Below are 21,569 nucleotides of genomic sequence, written 5' to 3'. Positions count from 1 at the left end.
TATACCTCCTTCCATGCTGTACTTAAGCTCACATCCTTTTCCTCCTCCATCCTGTGAACTTGCAGTGCATCAAGCTGCAAGTGCATCAAGAAGAAGGGGTTTAGTCCATTCCAGGACCCATAAAAGCCATGCTTAACAGCTTGTTCCACCTGGGCAATTCTGTAGATGCCACTCTGAGGGCCTCTGCGTGATACAAGCCAATGAAAGTGCAGGGCAGGCTAGATTAAAGGAGAATCTACTGAGTTAGCTTTGGTTAAGCACACTTCTGAATTTGGCCCATCTTTTGCCTCTGACATACCAATACCTATGCAAATTGTATATCTGGTAGCGACACTCAAAGCACCCTGCAAAGGAGAAGAGAGGAAGGGGAAAGAAAATGTGATTATGAAACATCAGAGTAGATCTGATCATGTCAAATTCCTCTGGAGGAAAAGACAGAGAGAAAAATTACCAGCACGCAGTGCTTGAAGTCAATAAATTAAATTTACCCAGTTCAGCAGAGGCATCAGGGAAATCACTCTTGATTTGTCTTTGATAGGTTGACAAAATCTCTGTTAAAGTTGTTTTAATGCTTTTGTAACTAGGCTTCCAAATACATTGAACCCAGGCCAGATCTCAGCTTAATACAACCAGCCCTCCACGTCAATCAAATTTGTAGCTGGTGAGAAGAATGAACCTTTTTTTGTGCCCCTTGTTCTCAAGTTGGGCAGAGAGCCCAAAAGTGTCTGAGGTTTTACTTTGCCAAGTTTCTGAAGGAAAATTTACTTACAGGAATGAAAAAGCCCCATGGCTGGCTGTAGCACAATGAAACACGTCAGGTCAAAAACTGCCTCTAGAGGTTTTCATGTGGCATCTGTTGAAGTCAGCAATGGTATCATGTAGGTAAGCTGAGGGTTGAATTTAGCTTGTTGATAATGGAATTAGACATTATGAAATGAAGGTGTGTTCTGCTCTCTGTGAGTCGGCAACATTAATGAATTAATTTACTACTTAATTAATATACAAAGCCACAGACTGCTGCTGGCAAATTAACCATCAGCAAGACACGTTGCTCCAAGGGTCATTGGATATTTCTTTTTTTCTTCACCTTGCTTGTGTCAGGGGCAGAGGTCACATGTTAGGTGCTGAGTCATGGTGTTATAATGGGAACTATTGGGAGCTGAGCTCTTTGGAAAAGAGCTACTCTTGTCCTCTCTATCTCTGAATGTAGGAGACAAAGGTCAGACTTCATCCAATGTCAGGGACTGCAGAAACCTTGCTCCCTCTTTTTAATCCTGTAGTGGCACCCAGACAGTCAAAACACCCTCACCTGCACCTACTTTATGGTTAAGAAACAAAATTATTTCTACTTTAAAAAGTTAAATACATTATAACTCAGTGTCATAACTGAAGAGAAGAGCTGAAAGTCTAACTACAATTGTATTATGTAAATCTGTGTCTGAATTTTCCCGAAATCTGGACAGAGTTTTTGAAAGTGATCTAGATTCATAGCAAAGTAGAATCCTGATTACTTGCTGTTTTAACATAGCTAATATTTCTGCCTCAATAAAAGTGAAATGCATGCTTGAACTTCCCTGGCTTGCTTGAACGGGCTGAAACCAAGTAGGAAATGTCAGAATAGAAGGCAGTTGTGTGACTCTCAAATTCAACTCAAGAGTCAGTTTGGGGTTTGGCTTCCCCTCTGTTCACAAATTTTAATTTTGAACTGAGAGTACACCCCAGCTCTCATAGCCCCAACTTTTCAGTATGTTTCTACAGAAATTGTGTGAAACAGTGAAAACTATGGTCAAAAAATGAACTTTAGTGCACTTGAAACATTTAGTGAATCTTTGTTAAATTGCACATTAATTAATCAAAGATGAAACCTGTCAGGGTAGAGCAGGTTGATTACTCAGTGTATGCACTGCACCCAGAGCTCAGTACCCAATCCAAAACTCACTGAATTCTCTGGGAGTCCTTCCATGCATTCCTGTAGAATTTGGACAAATGCTTGAATAAGAGCTAGTCCAGGATGTCTTTTTCATACATGATACAGATGAGGGTACTAAGGAGAGGAGACAGTTGTTTACAAGGAATACTGCATCTGAGAGCAAGAAGAAGACATGATTACAGAAAAAAAATGCACCAAGTGTTTTACAAATCTGACTATCAGAAAAGCAATTTCACAACTATGTAAATATGCAGTTATTCTGTGCAAAATTTTTTTAAAAAAAACTCTGTCTCTAATTGCACAAGAGGCTCCTTTGCTGTAATGAAAAACATCTGCCATTTACCAGCAGACTGCAATGTGCATTTGCACTGTGCTCTCTCTTACAAATGCACAGGGAATATGGAGTGCAGGAACTTGGTTTGTTGACTGGATAAGGATTTCTACAGGGAAAATAGGGTGGGAAGAGCTCAGGGAGAGCTCTGATCCATTGTACTCTGTGCCTAAGGTCTGATACCTCTGTCAGAGCCATGCGTGATCAAGTGCATGACAAAGCCTCCCCACCTTTCAAGATTTATCTCCATGGACTTTCTCCATTCCATGTGCAAAAGGATGATAATCCCCTTTTGTCGTAAATGTTCAGATGAAACAGAGTCCCCTATCCTTTTAGAAGGATACTGTATTTCACAGAATATTAAAGCTGAATCTGATTAGAGGCTCAGCAAGAAAAGCAGAGAGCCACAGGCACAGGTCACAAACAGGTGGACCCTACGTTGACTGGAGGTAACTGGTGTCTTTGTATTGACTTCAGTGAGCTCTGGACAAGACCTAAGGTTGACAGGGGCTTGTATATATGAATTTTGAAACTTCTTTGTCATTAAAACATGGGATGAGTGAAAGCCTGCTTAACACTGAGTGACTATAAGAAAAATGAGTAAACTGAAAACAATTCCTCCATAAAACAAAAATAATTGACAGTTAATGAAGTATTTCCACTGAGTGAAAATACAAATGATATGAGAGCTATGCAAGCTGCTACAACTCAAGTGCATTTCTGCCCTCGTTGCTTCTCTCCTCACTTTGACAGCAGTTATCACTGAAAAGGATGTGCTCCATGTCACAGCTGCTATCAGCAGGACACTTTTTAGTCATACGTGCTTGCCAGACCTCCAAAAATGTAAGGGATTTGGTATGAGGGTGGTGATCTGAGTTTTGAAAATTTAATCATAATTATTTTTCTGTATCAGTGTCTTCATTTTGCAGCATGCTAGCTTTTGCATTTCAAATCATGGCAAAAATATATTTCTAGCATGCAAAAATAAAAATAATCTTGCTAACCAGAAGCTCCTCAAAGGGGAGATACTGGCTGTTCATTTGACTCATCTTCCATCGGTGAAAGACTTAGAGCTGCACTGTTCTAGATGTGCTACCGATCTAACTGGCTGCGTGGAGCTGAGCTGTGCTCCTGCAACACGTCCCTGTTGCTCCCTTCCTGCCCCGGACTTGCAGCAGGAAGGTGTGGACTTTTTGCCCTGAACGAGGGAAGCATCGACCTATGTGCTTCCACACTGAGGAGTAAGAGCTTGTGTTAGGCAGAATTTGACCCTTGCTTTGCAGTGCTTGGGGGACAACAGGGGCCATTTTAGCTGAAAGTTTCTCATCCGTTTCTGGGGGGAAAGAAGCAGAGAAGAGAGCCAGAGTATGAAGCATTTGGGTGGTTGGTAAGTATAAAAGGTGATCCTCCATGAGTGTGGTTGGTTTTGAAAAAAATTGGCATAGGCATTTCTAGTATCACCGTGAAGAGAGAGGAGATGTAGGTGGAAGAAATGGGCAGCAACAAAAGAGTTTTAAAATCTAAAGTGAAGGGTTCCCCATGAAGAACCAGAAGCTTTTATTTTTCAATAGTTTCTTAATAATAGCTACTTCAGAATCAGGCAAAAAAAAATCTGTTCTGGACTCATTAGGCCACAAGGTACCATCGATTCATACCTTCAATTCACACTGGTGTCAAACCCAGTTTGTCAAACCACTACTATCAACACACTTTTTCTGAGAGACAAATAAAAAAAGCCCAGTGAAACCCCTAATCTTCTGCTAGTCTGGGCTATTAGTAGCTTCAGAACTAATGATGGGTGTACCTCCTAAGGTCTGAGATGTCAGTGGGAGTTAGATGCCTGGATCAAGGACAAGATATGACCCAAATAAATTTAAGACAGAAAGGTAGATCAAAATGTGGGTCAGACAGTTGTTAGTGTTCCTTTAAAGATGATAGAGGAATGGTTTTTAACACTTCCGAGGAGTTTTGTTGATGTTCTTATGTACGCTCTTTGTTTAAAAAAATAAATACATTTTTCATGCCTTCAAAATTCCAAGCTGCAGAAAATTTCCTCTTGTGATGAGAAGCATTCAAAACAAAAACATGTGGCCTGATTTGTCTTTTATAGAAATCAAAGGCTGTATTCTAAAGAGACTTCCTTTACCACACAAATGTAGCAGATGTTTTTTAAGATTATAGCTGCACAAGCAATCTACAGTTTGAATCTTAGAAGCATTTAAAGTTTTTTTTTAGAGGAAGAGTTTTTTGTGTTATACTGTGATAAACTGCAAGTGAGTAGGAAAGGGATTGTCTAAGACAGGTAATTAAGGTGACAGTGTACAGTAAATTTGGCCAGCATTGTTTTCATTCAGGAAAATAAAGTTAAAAATGATCAGACTGTCTCAGTCTAATGTTTTGCTAGTGGGTTAATTAAAACACATTTTCAGTGCCAAAGGTGAAGAGATTAGATCTATGGTAAAAGCAGCCCAACAGAACAATATAGCCAAAAGTGTATATTTGCATATGTGTTGTTAATACGATGGATGTTATGTTGTTTCCACTATTGTTGTTCCTCAGTGAAACCCTCCTGTGTGCGCTGGAGCAAGCGGTGCTGGAGCCAAGGGCTGGGCTGAAGCAAAGACGATGATCCTATGCAGGCACATGAGGAGGCTTTGCCAGTGGGTTCAAAGTTGCTGGGTCAAGCTTCAAGCAGAAGCGTCAGGTCTTAATCCTGCTTTCTTGCTGTAATAATGCTCTCTTCTCTAACTGCAAAAGCTCATGCAACTCCTGAATGACTGACTGACCATCTCAAGGAGATTTGAATCCTGGTGACCTGTGGGATGCTGCTCTGACAGTCTTAAAAAACTGGTTCCTGAAGTAGTCTGAAATAGGAAGTGAGGATATAAACCATGTCTACAAGCTTTTTAATAGATCTAAAGAGTACTGGTCACTGTATAATGGGATCATCTGAGAAAAAAATAAAAATAAAAAAAAGACCCCAAAAAACAGGCAGGAGAAGATGAGGAGTGAAAAGGCAGATTATGCAATGGGGAAGCCCTAAGAGACTGGGTGCGTTTCAACATCCAGGAGTCTCTGCAGCAATCAGCTGCATGGGTTATTGCTGGGAGGTAACACTGAGGAAATTCAGCCAAGGAGCATGAACCCTGCTGTACTCTCCATTGCACGTGCCCCAGGACACAAGGGCAGTGCTGGCTGTTTGGTTTAACGTCACCATCAGCTACAGCCTTGATAGAAAAGTAACTGCTTGGTAACTTAGCAGAGGAGGTGGACGACACTAGACTTTGAGTCAGAATTAGTTATCGCAGCTTCTGCTCTTTTAGCAAATGTGAGAGTATTTCTGACAGGAAAAAACCACTCTGTTATTTCAGGATGGTTCTCCCATCTTTTATTGATTTCTGTAAACTATTAACCCACTCTTTTCAGGAATACAGTGGTGGATGGTGATGTGGGTTAGTCCTGCTTCTCTGATGAAACCTGGTGAGGAAGATACTGGACATTACCTTGCCCAGTGCTCAGTGCAGTTGTGAGCCATTGCCTCTGGGTGAAAAGTCCTGAACCATCTTGTGGTGGTGGTGGGACGTGAACTGTGACCACCCTTGTATACGTCTTAGGCTTGGGAAGCTCTTCCTCCTCTGTGTTTATTCTCTGTAAAACCATCCTAAGTTTTCATTTGACATTTCTTTACTTTTTTGAGAAATGTATAAATGCACAATTGCTTTCCTATTTAGGAAGATTTAATTGTAACCTATTTACTGGACAAAAGGAAAGCAGTCAGGGAAAAAAGAGAGGCAGGTGAGGGAAGGCAAGTGTAGTCTTTAAATCTCTTTTTTTGACAAGTCACTCATGTGGTCTGGCGGAAGTGTAACTTTCATGTTTTGCTTCCCTCAGTGTTGGGCAATCCCTGAATACACTGCAAACATGTTCTTGCCCTTGTTTGCACTCTCACTAGCTTTTCTGATCCTCATGGTTATATATTAATGGTATCTTCTCTGCACAGATGGGAGTTTCTGTTTGTTTGTTTGTTTTTTTCTCAGGCAGGATAGCAGCAGAACAATTTGCAAACCAAGGGCAGGTTTCCTGGTGCAAGAGGTCAGACACAGGGAGGAAGGGAGAAGTGGAGGGCAGGGGCAAGGAAGCAAAGGGCACTGTTGCTTCCCCATTAGCTTCAGCACTTCTGACATTTGCTCCGCATCGTGCAGAGGGGAGTGGCTGTGTGACTGCCCTGTCTCCTCTCCTCAGCAATGAAGTTTTAACACAGCTCTAAAAATATAGGGAACACATTTTGTCAAAATGAGGAAACTTCTCGTGTTGGAAGTATATGTGAAAACACAAGATGGTTTGCTGCACCAAAAAAAGCATCTGTAGCAAAACTTTGTGTGTGTGCTGATGCTCTGAGAGTGTGTACTTCAGAAAAGAAAGCTTAGGTTTAATTAAATCTTTTTTTCAGCAAGGATGGAAGTTTTGTCACTTCTGAAATATTCCCATTTATGAAATTGTCAAGTGATGGCAGATACCACCCAAGAAAAATTGTTCATTACCCTAATGATTGCTCCATAGTACAAGTTGGCACAATTTTGGAAGCTTCAAGAGCAGTGCTAATTTTTAAGAGCTCCAACCTTATAATTGCAATGCATCACTATCAGTACATCACCTTCCACTACTAGATGCTTTTTCTCTAAAGACTGGAGAGAACCACCATTATGATCATGAAATTTCCAGCAACTGGACAACATTGTACCAAATTCAGCCTTCAGTTACACCAATTAGTATTAGCTCATATTCCAGAGTTGTCAGATTGACTTCTATAAATATCATGTAGACACATCCATATTTTCCACTGGTTGCAGGATATAACATGATTTATTAACAAGACTGGACAAAGACGATGGGGTTTCTAGTGTGCCTGAGCCAAAGACAGACTGTCCTGGTTCCAGGACTTGGTTTTCTTGCTGTTCTCTTTCACTTATATGAGGTCATAAGCTTTGGCCTTGAATTAAGAGAAGACACCTAAAAATGAGCCACAGCCCAATCCAAAGGCCATCACATGCCTTCATAGCAGATCATTGTTCATATACTGCTAAACCATAGGGAGAAGGTTTGTCACGAAGCTGGCAGAGCTGAACTGTCTAGAGCTGACGTCTCACTAAAAGACATCTCCATTAACTTGGGCCAGCCAGAGTCCCTGCCCTATTTAATTCAGGCTTCCTCACTTTTTAAATGAGACATTTACTGGAAGACTTTACAGCACTGCTTGCAGGCTGCTGAGTGCAGAGAAACTGTGTTGAGGGAAAGAGTGAAAATGGAAATGTGAAAGAAGGGAGAGTCATCTCAGAAAGACTGTTGTTGGTGGTGATCAGCGGGAGGTTAAAAGAAAAAAGCAAAATTCTTTGTAGCAGCTGTACTTTCCTCCAGCAATCTCTATGGACATGATCTCCGAATGTGTCCAAACCAAATAGAAATTATCTAGTCAAGTAAATCCTGAAATAAAGTAGGATTTAGCAAGTTAATATTGTGCATGTCAAAGATCTGGCTTCTTCCTTTCCCTGGTAAGTAAAAAGAGACTCAGGGTGCTGATGATAAGGCTGAGAAATAGAGTTAGCATAATTTCAGCGAGAGTGGAAACAACCTTGAGCCTGATGGATTCTTTAAAATAAACCTCAATGCTACACCAGCAAGCATTGCTAGAGATGGAAGGGTGATAGATTTCCTTGCGTGATTCCAGCACTGTGCTCCCCACACCTTTTTCTCCAAGAACCAACCTGAAGGATGAGCTAGTAGAGCCAGGGTATTTCCCCACCTAACTTTAAAAATCTAGTTGGGGTGCCTAAGATATGCACTGGTTGTTCTAGCCTCCTATTGCAGTCAGTAGAGAGACCAGCCTTGGAAAGTGCAATCCACCTGGGATAGCTTATTTTAATCCATTGACCAGAGAAAGGGTCTAGACTGATGATGTCTCTAAACCAGGTATAATGAGTCTGAATAAAAGTGAGCAGCAACAGCTCAGACCTCCACCAGTAAGTTTTAAACTTTTGCTGGGAAAATATTAGAAGGTGTGTGAAAATTCATTACAAATTCTGCTCATATTCTCAGCTACTTCTATTAGTTTCCCAGGAATACTGCAGCAAATTATTTTAATGAGGGGGAAGTCATGGGAACATCTGGTTTTTTTATTGAAAGCAGGAGAATTCTATATGACTTGAAAGAAAGACTGAATAATTTTCTAGGAGATAACGCTTTGTCAAATGTATTCATACATCAAAGTATGGAGGGAAAGAACTGCCTGAAACCTCTGGCCTGTGCCATTCAAGGAGGTAGAGTGAGTGAACTATTATCTTTTCTGGACTGAAAGTCTATTAACTGAACCCAAATTCTGAATTCTTACCTACAAATATAGTAATTCAGAAATCTAAAACTCTTCTAATCAATAAGTCAAAAAAGCCCCCCAAATCACATGTCATCAACAGTCTAGTCAAAATAACATAGAATACAAATAACTGCTATGAACTGTTCAAGAAATGTCTTTTTTCAAAAAGCATCTGTAGCAAATGATTTGAACAGTGTCATAATCTGTGGACAATTTATGAAACAGATAAAGCAGTATAATTCATTGATCAATTTATGTACTCTGCATTGTCAAAGATTGGCAAGAAGCTCCAAAAATGACAACCATCTCCTATGCACAGCAATAATGTTTTTTTGACCACTACTGACCAGAGGAGTTTAAAAAGCAACTTTCCAGCTGAAGATAGCCTGATCTTTACTGCAGGACTGATTGCCTTATAAAGTGGACCACGAAAAAGCCTTGCTTCATGGCTCTCCTGAGGTGGTATTTGGGTCATGCCTTGAGCACGTGAACCAATGGCTCTGTTTTGGCTAAGCAGTCAGTCCTACTATGTAATAGTGAATCTGTAACAACAAACTCCCAAAAAGAATAATTGATTATCAGGCACTGTTTAAAAAGCTAGTGTGCCCATCTCTGATCTCCAGCAGCCCAGCCTTGTGTTCCATGTGTGGAAGGGTTTTTGAGGGGCAGCAAGTCAATAACTGGCTTGTGCTTGAGTATGCATACTGAGGACATTGTATAACATAACGTTGCTCCTCAATTAATTTTCCATTTACATCTTCCTGTACCTGACAGATTCTGTTTGCACTGAGAATTAATATTTGCAAGACTAATGGAACCATCTTGGGCATCAAGGAAAAGAAAAAAAGATGAAAAAGAGGGAAGAGAGACCCTGAGGGAGGGAGAAAAAGAGAGAGAGAGAAAGAATGTAGTCCTTGAACAACTTGCATTCTCAATAAAAGCAAGTGTTGTGTTCAACAGCCATTTCAATTAATTTGGCAACAGTGTGTTGGGGTGGTGACTATACATGGCTTATCTATAGAATTAGATGCTTCCTTCAGAGTTACTTAAAAAGAATAAAACACTCAGGCAAATTAAAAAAAATATATCATATTTTACTAAAACACCATTAAACCGTCACACCCTCTTCTTTCTGCAGTTCCTCTGGCACTATTTCCTTGGCAGAGTATTTGAGACTGATACTGCAACAAGAGACTTTCAGCTGAGGGCCTTGCTTTCCCTGTCTTTATTACTCTCAGCTTTTGTACCATTCAGACACAACTGATATGTACCCAGGATTGTGACTGGGAGCCTAATTTTGCATATGCATCACCTTTTACTGCACATGATAGTGGCTAATTCTGGTCCCTGCTATGTGCAACATTTCCCTCAAATCCATGTGAATCTGCATAGAAAATTGTTTGCTTGGGTACTAAGTTCAAGACATTTTGGTTCTGCCTCATCAGGTAAATAAAATGCACCCAAGAATAAGCACCAAAGCCAGCTGGTGGAAAATGGCCAGCATCTATGCTAGTAAACTCATTTATTCTCCAAAGAAGTGGGAGTTTCATGTGCACTGCCTCCAGGACCAGTCCATTGGCCATGCTATTCCCATGAACCATTCAGGGAGAGAAGGGCCCAACGAATGGGCCAAATTCATGCCAGGGAGCAGCTCAGCAGTTGACTGTATAAACAGTTTTGTTCTAGCCCTGGGAACCCTTCCAAACACATTTGAATTTACTAATTTAAATGTAGCCTTGAAGTCCCAATGCTTGCAATAGCACTCCAATATTTCCCTTGTGAGCAAAAGGAGAGGTCACATGGGCAAGATCATAACCACATCGCTTTAATAAACCAGACAGTAGAAAGCAAGCAATTATTAAAAGGCAAAATTTACTTAACAGGATGGGAATTGGAACCCTTTTATAGAATAGGTTTACATTTTCTGCATAGCAATGTAGTTCTTACTGGAGACGTTTACAGTTTCTCCTAGTTAGGAGTGTTAGCAGAAAGCACGTGTTCATCTCTGAAGTGTTGCCTGAAATCATGTTATTATACTTTATTTTAATAAACAAGCATTCCTAGATGCATAACAGGTTATAAAAAATCATGATTAATACCAGGAACTAATTCAGAATAAAATAAGCCCTCTGTACCAATATATATTCCTAGGATTGAGGCAAAAGTTTAATCAAGGTACTAGGAAGCCCAGCGGAAGAAGCAAGACAGAAGGGTGAAAAGGAGGAAGAGTCTTAATAAGAGAGCAATCAAGCAAGCCTGGAATTTGACTTAGGACCTGATCTTCATTATTCCCTCAAGTTCAGCTTCTAATTTGCTGGTTACTTTTCTGATGCAGCAAATGTTTGCATTTTTTGTTTCAGTCTGAAGAGTTCAGATGAAAATGGCAGCATTGGTCATTGTGGTATACTTTTCACACGCATCTTCAATTTTTGCCAACTAGTCTGGATGCAAGTATTTGCAGTCTGTAGAAGTAGTTTGGCAACCTAATTTATAAGCATTAATGGATAATTGGTAGCAATTGAATGTTTGATTACCCAACTGGGCCTACAGATCAGGTTGCTAGATTTCCATCTGCTTAATAGCGGTGTGCACAGAGAATCATGGGACTGAACATGGGAGTGAAGACAGGGGTTTATAAGATGCCAAACTGAGTATGCAAACATGAAGATCAGTCTGCTGATGAGCTAGAAAACATGAATCTTCAGCTACCTGTTCTGTTTGTAATTCTTTGCATTCAAGACTGCAGTGTAAATTTCTGCAGATTTAAATAGCATCCATTATATTAGACATCAATGAATTAGATCGGTGTGTAATTTGAATTCCCTCTCTGCTTTGTAGACTGCAGGTAGGCATAGGCCACTTCTGTTCTTTAGTCCTACATAACATTCCCACATTGAAATATGCAGATCATGTAAAGACAAGACCCTCTTCTGGATCTAGCTCAATTCTAGATGAATCTCTGCACCTGTGGAGACGAGCAGAGCTAGGTCTGGGAGTCAGGGAGGGAGCAGCACTGCAGTGACGGTCACTGGAGGGCCCAGCAGTTTTCTGTTCAGTGGCTGCATCTGTAACTCTCCTTACACGATGATGGAAGACCATTCATTTCCTTCACAGAGGTCATTAGTAGCATGACTACAAGTAAAAGACCTGGCAGAGCTGGCACAGATAAAAGATGACTTGTCCCTGGTTCTCTTGTTGCCCTCAGCCCATAGGTTGCTCTTGCCCATCCTAGGAGACCTGTACAGCAAATAAAGAGCCCAGAATTAAACCAGTTTTAAATGGATTTAAAGCAGCCTTCTGTTTGTCTGCAGATATGGATGTTATGCAATGATTTCATGGTCTGTCACCAAAGATTTGGCCTTTGTCAAAGGTTTAAGCAATTGTCCATGGCTTCACAGTGTACCATTTTTTGAAAACTTGGCTCACCTTGTGTGTATTTCCCCTCTGTCTCAGCTGAGTTGCCCTCACTGGCAGCTGTCTAGCAAAAATATAGAGCAAGAGATACAAATAGCATGCTCTACTATTGGGCAGTGCCTAGTAATGTTTGCATTTAAGTGCCCTGGATGCAATGAGATCCCATAGGAAATAGATGACTCACTGCAGAGGCAACAGCTCTCTAATATCCCCATCCTAAAAGGGAGGTCTTGTTACATGGTGGGAGGATTCTTGAAGTCTGAAGGAAAGCAAGTTTCCCATCCTTGGCAGCATGGGAGCAGTACAACTACTCTACATCAATAAGTAATCTTATCATGAGAAGCAAAGGTTAATGACTAATCTGTTTACCAGAGCTTCATTAATCAAAGATTTACTAGAAATCAGAATCCTATCACTGCTCAGGCACAGACAGCTTTGCTCCCAGGTTAAAAAAGACAACTACGCGAACTGCAAAAAGCATGTAACTCAATACAGAGCAATTTTCCCAGTGTGTGGATGACAAAGGGGAGCATCAAAGAGAAAAGGCTCTAATCAGAAGGGATTATATTTGGGCTGCGTGGAGCAGAGGGAAAGCCTCAATCTCCAGTGAAGTGAAGAAGAGTTTGACTATGCCTAGCAGCAATATCATCAACCATCTGAAATGATTAGGGGGTATTTTTATGTCGTGAAATATTATCTTGTTCTTCATGACAACTGACACCTCAATAATAGCACCTGTAAAGATTTAAAATTTGCCAGAAGAGTGCCAAAAACATTAGGCTAAATATGCAGCACAGAGAGCTGGGAAGCACAGTTTAGATTGTAGGGACAGAACCACTGGAGAATTGCCCTGCCTACCCTTTCCTTAGGAACTGGTATGAGGCATGCTGTAAAATACATTTCCTTAATGGGGTTATTTAGATCTTGTGTGTTGTGATAATTAATGTCCACTTTATGGGTCTAATTGTTATCCTGAGGTTAAAGGCACTAAAGGAGAAATGAATAGCAACTTAGGCTCTTGGTGTTGACTATTGTTTGTACAACCTTAACCCAATAGTTTTCTCTCCAACACTCCCAGAACAACAGTCCAGTTTTCCTAGACAAAGCACTGGAAGCGGAAAACTTTCTGATGGGCCCAATTCTGCAACTCAAAGACTATTGATGACCAGTCACTCACCAGTTTTAGCTCCAGGGACTGAAAATGCGTATGCTAACAGACCAAACCAGACCAAAACAATTTTTTTTTTTCCTATGCAAGGCTGATTTATTGAATTCAAGGGACAGTAATGCCTCTTTACATGGGATTGTCACCATGCCAAATGATGTTACATCATATATGTGTAAACCTAGACATGGGTAAAGAAAAAAAAATACTTCCCCAGACTAGAGAGTCCAAGGCTCTGTGGTGGCCTGAGGTCCCTTTTCTTGGTCTCTTGTCACATCTCATGATTCCACTATTGTTTGCAAAAGGAAAGAGAACTGCACTAAGCAGAGAGAGAGTTAGTTCAATGACTTGTCAAGCTCAGGCTTTGTAGTTATTGTTCCAGTTATGGTAGAGAGGTAACGTTACCAGTGTTGTACAGGGACTTGCAGGTACTTCAGTCAGTTAGTGTAGTTAGTTACAAAGTGCTGTAGCAATGAAAAGCTACAAAGGGGCTGTGGGGAGTGAAAACAGGAGAGAAAAGAATCAAAGACGAGACCTATTCCAGCATATAGCTGCACAGCCATCTACATGCTGGAATACATTTTCTTAATGTCACGTGTTGTGAAATAATTAATTTAGGGCCAGATTATGATTTCCTTTTCATTACCTTACTTCCTCCATTCAAATATGATGCTCTGAAACTCTCTTGGTCTGTGTCTGCTATCCGTCTGCCTTACTTATGTGTCTGGGGGCTCAGGAGAGGGATGTGCTGGGAGATGTCTGGATTAGCAGAGTGCCAACTGCAGCTGGGACCTGCACTGATGATCAATCAGTATGGAAAGAGGAAGTGCATATATTCTACATTTAACATTTTAAAAGTATCTAAAACATTTCTTAAGGTTCTGAACTTCCTCCTCTTCTCCACCACACACCAGCCCACAGACATGTGAAGGGTTGTTGTTATCAAGTGCAGCACCTCATTTACTTAAGCATTTTTCAACCACCAGCACTGATGACTTCTTATCACACAAAACCAAGAGAAAATGTTGGTTTGCAGAGGAAGACATCAGCCAGGTGCTCTTACTGCTTTATCTGTGCACCAGGCATGGATATCATTATCAGCATGTGGCAAACCTGACATCATTGTTTGGCATCCCTCAAGTTCAGCAGGAGCAATGTGGCCTGACAAGGAAGATTCTGTTTTTAATAGAACATATTTTGGCTGTAGGCAATGCTTCTCTTTCCCTGGAGAGAATTATCAGTTTCATGTGAAGCTGCTTTTTGCATGCAAGGAAGAGAAGCTACAGCAGTCCACACACTGGGAACTCCCTGTAAAGTGGAAAAAGATGTATATATAAACACAGATACACCTTTACGCCAGGAATTATTTTTAAAGACACAACTTCCCATTTAAGATTGAAACATTTTGCATAATTTTAATGCTCTTTCTCTCTCTCCATATATATTTAATTTACAGCTCAAAGAAAGCATGCAACTACTGCTGTCACAAATAGACCAATAAAAGCAGGGAAATATAATTAGATAAGCAATTGGAATTTATTTTGGAGTGATTGAATCTAAATGACCGTCACTTGGGTTGTTTTACCTGGGAAGGTGTCCTTTAGGTTGCTAATGGAGTACATCCAAATAAGGAAACCACATTTTTATTAGCAAGAAAAAAAAAAGATGGTACAGTCTACTGTGCAAGAATCAGGGCTCTCTTTTATTAAGATAGAGTAGGAACTGCATAGGGAAAGGACTTAAAGAAATCTTTGGAGGTGGCTGGCTGAGATTGTTTTGTATCGATCATTTAACAGCACTAGGCCTTAATTGCATGGTTCATGGCATGCTACAGAATTAAATTCTTCACAGAAGTTTCTTTTTTCTTTGTGATTTAAATCAAAATGCATAAAAACATATATATCTTCTTCTCCAGAGACAACTACAGTATCCCTGGCAATAGGAATTAATGAAAGATGCTGCAATCGTTGAAATCGATGTAGATACATTGATTTATACTGGTGTTGGAACTGACCTTTGAGTTCAAAACAAATCTAATGAAGTCAGAAGAAAAAAAACCCTAATAAATATACATAAGACAAAATTACAAGAAATGTCTATGTGAATTAGCATAAAATCAGACTCAAGACTATTTTTGTGTACTACAAAAGTAGCTGAAATTTTAAAAAGAAGCATCTACTCTTCATCAGGTGAGACGCACCCAGAAGGGATGACTAGCATAGCTAAAAACCCAGCAGTTGGGACAACTATGTAAGAAGGAAATGAGAAAATACTTAAGCCTCTGCCCAGTACGGTGTGGAACCAGCCTCTCTCTATTACCATGTAATTCACAGTAATTATTTGTACAAAACGAAACTTTTCCAAAGGGAAGGAGCTGATCCCAGCCATCCTCCGGTAAAACTGGGAGCCTGGTAGGGAAGGTGCTCAGTGAGGGTATTCAGGAGCAGCAGGCTCCCAGGAGCTGATTATCTTCCACATTCAGGGTATTTCTTACATGGTTTCTGATAGCTCTCAAAGACTTGTAGAGAATTCAGAGAAGGAGAGCAACGTCTCCTTCCATGTTGTTCATTGCATGGATGCAATCAGCGGTATTATACCGGAAAAGTGGCTGGTAAGCATCTATTAAAGAAACGGTGAAATGATATTCCTACAGTGTTTTCTTAAAGTCTCTACAGAGGGCTGTGGGTTTGGGTTTTTGGTTTTGGTTTTTTTTTTTAATGCTCTTTTTCATTGTCAGCTTACTTTCTGTAAAAGTGTCCAGGAACAGGACTTGGTACCAGTTTTTGCGGCTGTTGAAGGCCTGGCTGTGGGTGTTCAGTCTCCTACCATTACCCTTGTATTTATTTCATTCTAGTCCCAGAAATGGGAGTTATATACAGTCAGGTCAACTTCACTGTTACCAGACTTTCACTTTTTATATATATTAAAAAGACTTCCCATAGCTACTTCTCCATTCCATGATATTAAAGGAATCAGCCAAAGAATCAGCCAAGAATGCACTGATAATGCAATTACTACTAGATTGATGTTTTTAAATGTACTGTTGTTGACAAAAAGCCCTCAGAAACCTGAAATGTTAATCTGTTTTTCTTTTGCAAATTGAGTGCTGCCTGCTGTGTACATCCTTTTATTACTGTAGGGCTGCTCATAAGCCCCAGGCTGCTGGCATTTATTTATTAAAAAAGAAAAAGTATTAAGAAACAGCACTGAAACATTTTTCAGTTGGATTCCAAAAAAACAATAAATGGCAGATAGAGGGAAAAAAAAAATCCAAAATTTTGGCTGAAGAGTATTTACAGATGAGAACAGAAGGAGCAGTGTCCGTATCCCCAGGGACAAAGAGTCAACGAAACAAAGCTGACTTTCACAACTAGTTGTCTAGACAATCAAGAGGCTTTTTACAGATTGATGCTTATGTTTAATAAAGAGGCCAAACTGCTTGAGTCTGCATGAAGCTGTAAGAAATAAAAAGCAAAATTCCACAGAGTGGTGCAAGAGCAGTATAATATAAATGCAGGGGTTTCAGAACACAATCTTTATGAAATCGGGCAGCTTTCCTGGCCAAAAGACACCTTCTGGTGTCATTTATCAACAGCTGCTTTAGAAACCTGAGGTATGCTACAGTGATCATTCATAGCAAGCTTTGCTGTCATTAATGACCAGATTTTTTCCACTTGTTCATTTTGCTTGTTTGAAAACAAGGAGCTGCACTGTAATGCCTTTTCTAATGCTAAAGCATGAAAGTCTACATAGGTGCTTTGACATAAGCTTTGCATAACTATTATTCTTTCTGTAAATATAGCTGAGTAGCACCTATAGTGGAAATTTCCCCCAGATAGCTTCACCCCTGACTTGAAGTGAGGAAACATCTCTAAGGGAAAAGCAAACTGAAATGAAAGTTGCAATCACTATTTACACCATTACATACGAAGAACTCCAATTCTTAAAAACAGAAGGAGAATTAAATCCACAGCAGTCACTTACTCATTCTGAGATTTAGCAGTGTTTATTGCCCTGCTGAATCCTGTCTCTTTTCCTCTTTGGTTGAGAAAGCACTTATTTTCTTGAAGGACTGTGTCCTACTAGTGTGCCCTTGAATTTCTTCTATTATAGTATTCTTTTCAATATAAAAAAACTTCTTGTTTGTTTTCCAAAATGAGCAGAATATATTGTCTGCATCATCTGCGTAACTGACCTCCAGTTTTCCCATTTCACCTGCCTTTCAAAGAAAGAAACTACCCAAATAAGACACGGGACCTGAGTGCTGTCTAATGGAATATGCGGCATATGACAAGAGAAAATGATAGATTGCACTTGGTTAGTATTTATATGTTTTTTAGTATTCTTGGAAAGGACACGCAATTACTGTGCTCTTTCTTTGAGTCCACACACCAAGGTCTGAAGTAATGCAATCTGTGCTGGAGTCATAGTATCACTAGAATGAACCAAGCTTTCATTACAACTTACAAGAAGTGCCCCGGGAGATCTGTATTTTTACAATTCCTTCAAACAAATCACAGACGAGACAAGTATGAAGAGGAGCTCAAAAGCACATCCCTATATCCATAAACCTCCATTTTGGCAAGAACAAATATGTACATGGTTTCAAGGGAGTATACTTCATGCCTTCTGCAGTTTAGAGGCATGTGTTCTATTTTATTTATTTACTTCTGTAATTCCTCTGGGTCACTGAGATTTTGAAATCTAAGGCCAAAATCAGCAGCTACAACAAGAGTTGCTGGGGGCTTTGCAGGTTGGAGGTGGAGGGAATGAGTTTCATTTCCCACCGACACCAGTAGGATTTGGGAACAACCAAAACATCCAGACTGTCAACCTCGTGATGTAGGTTGGGAACTGACCAGGAGGACTCCCCTCAAAAATGGAAGTGCTGAAGATTCCTAAAAACAGATGCTTTTACTTTTTTTCTTTCACTGTAAACATTGGATGCAAAGTTTGCTGCCAGCCTGCATACAAAATCCTCCCAGGTCTGCTGGACTGACAGCTTGCTTGTGTAGACTCTGGGGTTATGGTTCTACTGCAAAGAGAATGTTGAAATGAGTACAGAGCATGTTAAAGGTAAAGTACCAGTGACACTGTGAATTCTGGCTTGAATAAATCTCCCAATAATTTGAATATTTGTTCTACCTGATTTTTGCTGTTCCAAATTATTCTTTTCCCTTATTCTACCCATGCTTTTCATAACTTGACAAGTCCTATTTACTGATTAGCCTTTGACTCTTTCTAAAAAGGAAGGCCAAGAACTTTCTGTCACCTTTAGGTCAGCTGGCTCACTCGCTATAAACATAGCCTGAAAGCATGGGATGAAATCTGCACACCCAGGCCCATGAGTGCGCTTCTGTGGAGCTGGCTGTCTTCAGGAGCAAAGACAAAACCTATGTCCAGCTGCATGCAGAATCCGGACTCTGGTTTCCAAATGTTATTCAGTAGCTGACAACCTTTGGCAGGCAAAAGAGACCCTTTTTATACTATCCTGAACATTTAAAAAGCAATAATAAATAGATGATAGCCTTAGCGGTGTGATTTATTTGTTTTATGAATCACAGAAGAGTCCATAAGTCATAAAAGATTAAGGCTGAAGCAAGTTGTATGGCTCTTGCATTACAAGTGGAGATTAATGTCTTATTTCATGAAGCACCATCATTAACCGGTCTACATTACAGTAGTTTAATGTTAGTGACAGAAAGAATTGACTTTTAACATTTTTTAAATATTCTGCATTTTCTTTTGTCTTTGCCAGGGGGATTTCTCTGAGACCTAAGAGATTTCAAAGGGAAGAAATCCTATCTCAGTGCTAGCTTTCTTACATACACCTGCAACCCACGTTACTATTATGGCGATCCACAAGATCAGCAAGATAATAAGGACAGCTTTCTCCCCACATGTAGATGGCTTCAAGGCTTTTGGGACCTTTAGTCATGCTGAGTCACTCTGAGATGACTTTCCTTCATTAGAGTATCTCAATTTGCAACACATCTACCATGACAAGAGTGGCTTTTGCTACAAATACACTGCAAAAAGCTGGAATAGCTTTCTCCATCCACTGTGGCTGCTCCTGTTTCTATCAGACCAGATTAGCTTTGTTTTACTGTTTTTGGGGCTTCTCCCTTTCCAGGGCCATAACTAGTTAAATCTCATCTTTCACGGGAATCATCATATTTATTTTTGAACCACAGATTATGTCCGCAAGTGACTTTATCTTTCATTGTAGTGTGTCATATCACAACATTACAGTATTGAATACAATATAATTTACTAAAATCTATTTAAACACTCCCATTTCAGAAATCCATTACAACCTTCCTTGTTGCTATTACCATATCCAAGAATGCCAACGCAACAGGAGAATTAACTTGATGAACAGTCCTGCAAAATGTGCCGTTACAAGCTGTTTCTAAAACATCTTTCAAGGCATCTCTGTCAGCTCATGGATTCCCTTTGGTTTTCTTTCTTTTCTAGAACTATTTGCTAGCCCTTAGTTGTGGTAAGCGATTATTTGTGCTTTCAAACAAACTCCATGAAAAACGTTTTTCAAGTGGAGATCAAAGAGCAAAGGCAAACATAAAAGCAGTCTTATAAAAACTGTGTATTAAAAAACCTAAGCTCCATCCATATGCCAATTACATTCAAACCTCATGGCCCCTTCTCTATGAGGCTTCTTAAAGGTGATAGAAATGTCAGATGAAACAAAAAGGGACGCATTATAGAGAGGGAAATTATCATGGAGATGGGAGATGGCTCTCAGTAACCTTCGACTGAAGAGTTCTGGTTAGAAAGCGCAGCTCCACAGAGCAACGCTTGCAGCACAAACTGTGGTCCCCAATTACTACAGTCTGAAGGCTGTAATAATTTCTAATGGTTGCAGGTGCCATTAAACAGAGTTTCCGCAAGCCTGGGGGGTAAAACGATGCCCTAAACCTACAAAAGCATGCAAACTCTTCAGTCCTTAGGAGGGATTTTTCTTAAGAGCTAAGGGCTAGTTTTACTCTCCGACATCACACACTTCGAAAATTCAGATCTAAAATGAACTTAAGTACTATCCTCCTGTAATTTCCCTTAACACCTCTGTTCCCAGGTTGTTCATTTTTTTGACTTCTGCCAGTGATGGGATGGTAAGGCACAAACATAAAGATTTCCTCATAGGGCATAATGTTACTGACCATTGAAGACCCCAGACTCTCAGGTATCTGGAGTAATTATATCGTTTCAGTGCTCAATGGACTTAAGCAAACAGCATAAAAGTCTTCAAGAAGTGCAAGTATTTTAGATAATTAAAATTCTTGCACTTGCTGACTAAAGTCGGTCCAGATTGAGCTGCCATCTCCATGCAACCATAGCAACTTCTTCCTTCCACTGTGTCCCAGATTAATGCGAACACCTGGAATCAAAAACCTGAGGCTTGTGAGTAAGGTACATAAAACGTTATTGATCCTTCGCATATGGCATGGATCCAGTCACACAGCAGTGATTCACTTTCCAAAGTCCTTTCTCAGCAAGGAGCTGTGGTGGGTTCTCCAGAGACCCCTCTCTTCTTTGACTGCTTCAAAGTCCCAATCAGGAATATTTTAAGGAGGTGATTACAGGAAATTACACATTCCTTCAAGAGATGTGAGCTTTCATTGCTTAGATTTTAGCATATTAATATTTTTAAAGATAGTTCACAACTAAATATGTTTTTGTCTTGCCTATTGTTTTTACTGGGCTCATTTCAACACTTTAAAACCCCTACATGCCAACAGGGTTCAATGGCAACAGCCTGTGGGCAATTAAGGTTAAATTTTAGCCTTGGTCATATGTGAATGCTCCTGTAAATGTGGTGAAACACAGTTGGAGCACATATCCCCAGAGAGTAAGTAGGCAATGCTTTAAGGAAGCCATGGAAAGATAAATGGATGCAGAAGAGGCTCTGGAATTTTGCTTGAAATAATTTTTGCTTTGCTTTTAATGATCAAAACCATTCCTCCCACTGAACCACATAAAAAAATAGTATTTGTGTCTGTGCCAAAGGTGGAGCATAGTGTAGACCCACTGAAATAAAAGACAAGCGAAAAATTAATGAGAAACTGGAAACCAGCAGCTCCCACCCTGTGAGAGGTAGCCTTTTATATACTTCTTCCATAGTGAGTATCTCAATGGGGCTAAAATCACAGTAGTTCCTTTGACTTCAAAGGAGATGCACCGGTTGGGAAGTAGAGAAAACAGTCTGGAGTGCAATGTACCAAGTCTGCACAACTCAGGAAGAGAAGAGAGCCCCTAATAGAGCAATTCATCACTCAGGAGAGGAGGGAATATTTTTATTATAAAAGAGGTTTAAGCAAAGAGGAGAAGCACGTACAGGTGATCC

Source organism: Pelecanus crispus, chromosome 14, assembly GCF_030463565.1.
Source record: "Pelecanus crispus isolate bPelCri1 chromosome 14, bPelCri1.pri, whole genome shotgun sequence".
In the NCBI taxonomy this organism is placed as follows: domain Eukaryota; kingdom Metazoa; phylum Chordata; class Aves; order Pelecaniformes; family Pelecanidae; genus Pelecanus; species Pelecanus crispus.
Note: the sequence above shows the minus strand (reverse complement) of the source record.